Genomic DNA, 2,859 nt, shown 5'->3' with positions numbered 1-2,859 from the left:
TCTATATGAGGAATGAATGTAATGTCATTTAAACAGATATTGCAATGTAAGTCACCAATGGTCTACAAATGATGTGATCTAAATGAATGAGTAATGTAATGTAATCTACGTGGATGAATTGATGTCTATTATAAATGGATAAATGATGAATGCAATGAAATCTAAGTGCAACCTATGTGGTCAATGTTTGTGAAAAAATGACAATCTAAATGAGTAGTGTAATGAAATGAATAAGTAATGCAACCTAAATGAAATCTATATGAATAATGCAAAGAGGGAATATGTCGATAGTAATACAATGATATTAGATAGAAAATAGAAGAATGTGGAATAGAAGGGAGGGGGGGTTAATTGAGGACTCCATGGGATTATTAGATTAGGACTTTATGGAATGATGGTGAGAGTTGTGCACAAAAATGTGGAGAGCCAACCTAGTTTAATATTGCCTTGGGTAACCTGCACCACTAATTATAGGAATGAGGATGCTATGAGAAACCCAAGGCATGGACTGACTCACTGTCAAACGGGAATTCCTTACACACAACTATGCAAGTGTTGAGAAACACTAATACAAAGTTGTGGGTACATGCAAGGAAACCCTCAAACACACCAATACCTCTTGTACACGAGAGGGTAAGTGTTGATAAACACTAGTACCAAGTCGCGGGTTTATACAAGAGAGATCCAAAACATGCCATCCTATGAAAATATGCCCTAGTATGCACTTATTGTAAAGATACCTGAATATGGAAAATCTGGGCAGTCGTAGATAGATGCAAGTCTAAATGACAAATCCAAGAAGTCAAACGAGTCATTCACTCATGACCAACTAACACCTCTTGCCAAGAGTAGGATTAGTGTGAAGGATTAAGTTGCCAGGCAAGGGAAGGATTCATCCCTAGGGAAAAGGGCAGGGTGGGTGGACTTTTGGATTAGGCCAATGATCATATGGCTTTGAAGATTAACTTGTGGACTTAGGACTATTCTCAAGACTTCATGAAGTTCACATAGAGGCACACAATCTCAGTTTGATGGGACATTCTTTATTTATGATTTAGGTGAAAACTCATCATCATACGTGTGATTTATTCAGAGGTGGAAGGCAAAGAATATTGCGATGGGCAGATTGGATAGTGAAGGTGATGGAGCACCGACCTGATAGACAATGGATCTAGTTTATTTACCTTGGCACCTGCATGGAGGTTTTCACCAAGGTACTTGTTCATAGCGCCACAAAGTGGTTTTCAACGATGGACGAATTGATTTTTTTATTTTTTTATTTTGGTGTCACAAGGTTCCTATTTGCCAGGTTTTCACCAGAATGATGATCTTTTTTCAGGATTTTTTTTCTCATTTTTATGTATTTTTCATGATTTTTTTTATTTTTTTAATTTTTTTTTATTTTTTGAATTGTGTTTTTTGACAATTAATGACTTTCTAAGGACTAGGCATAGAATCTTTTTAGGTGCATGATATTAATTGGATCATCCAGAGGATCTCCTTCAGAAGTAGCCAACTGATAGGCCCTTGATCCATATTTTGTTGTGATTACATATGGTCCAAGCCAATTAGGCTCAAACTTGCCTTTCTTTTCTCTTTCTTGAAGGTTTTTCTGATTCTCCATGAGGACAAAAGATGCAAGTCTAAATGAAAAATCCAAGAAATAAAACAAGTCATTCACTCATGACCAACTAACACCTCTTGCCAAGAGTAGGATTAGGGTGGAGGATTAAGTTTCCAGGCGAGGGAAGGATTCATCCCTAGGGCAAAGGGCAGAGTGGGTGGACTTTTGGATTCGGCAAGTGATCATATGGCTTTGAAGATTAAGTTGTGGACTTAGGATTGTTCTCAAGACTTCATGAAGCTCACACAGAGGCACACAATCTCACTTTGATGGGACATTATTTATTCATGATTTAGGTGAAGACTCATCATCATACGCGTGATTTATTCAGAGGTGGAGGGGAGCGTGTGGGGTCAAGCATCTAAGTGTTCACTCTGGGTAAGCGTAGCTGGGAAACCAATTGGGATCCAATGACTATTGTCCTTGCTAGCCTTAAGGATGTTGTATATGAGCATGAGTGTCTTTGAGCTAAAATTCATTTGATTATTGTGTTTTCTTTGTTTGATACTTACTTGCCAAGAGTAGACTAAAAACACTTTGCAAAAACACTTGTCTAAAAACAAACAATAATCCAAGTCAAGGTCCTAGTCACAATTCCAAACATAGTCATACCCAAGTCACATCCTAGTCACCATCCACACAAAGTCCTAATTGCGTCAAAACTCTGTCTGTCTCATGTTTCATAAACCTAAGTTGTATAAGCATCCTAAGAAGTCAATCCACCGACCTATCAAGAAGAAGAAGCTCACACAAGCACAACTCATTAGACGTCAGAAATTTTGGTACACAAAATGCAAACTCTTGCTTAAAAATAGGACCTTCTTGCATTATTACCATGATTATGTTCATGGTCATAGCAATGAGTTTGATGCTAGTGATGAATTAAGAGTTCGTGCCCTCCATCAAGGTTCAGGTTAGTCTTTTAACACCAACTATCATCAAAATCAGGGTGGTCCTATCCCTTTGTACAACTTGCCATCCGAACCAATCATCTATTGAGTCATGTTCATGCCAAGGATAGCCTAGTCACCAAATTTCTTCTAATCATCACTATTATCCCTCTTCACTCAATCATCCTCAATCTTTTCCTAAGGACTTAGCACATCAATCAATCACAAAATCAATCACCTTCAATTATCAAATCAATTCTCAAAATCCAAATCAAATCATCCTTTAACCCAAGTTAACCTCACATTAAGGTTGCATGCCTTGAGAAGCTTCATTTAGACCTCATC

The sequence above is a fragment of the Cryptomeria japonica genome, chromosome 11, assembly GCF_030272615.1.
Source record: "Cryptomeria japonica chromosome 11, Sugi_1.0, whole genome shotgun sequence".
In the NCBI taxonomy this organism is placed as follows: domain Eukaryota; kingdom Viridiplantae; phylum Streptophyta; class Pinopsida; order Cupressales; family Cupressaceae; genus Cryptomeria; species Cryptomeria japonica.
The sequence above is the reverse complement of the archived record's forward strand: the minus strand, read 5'-3'. Positions refer to the sequence as shown.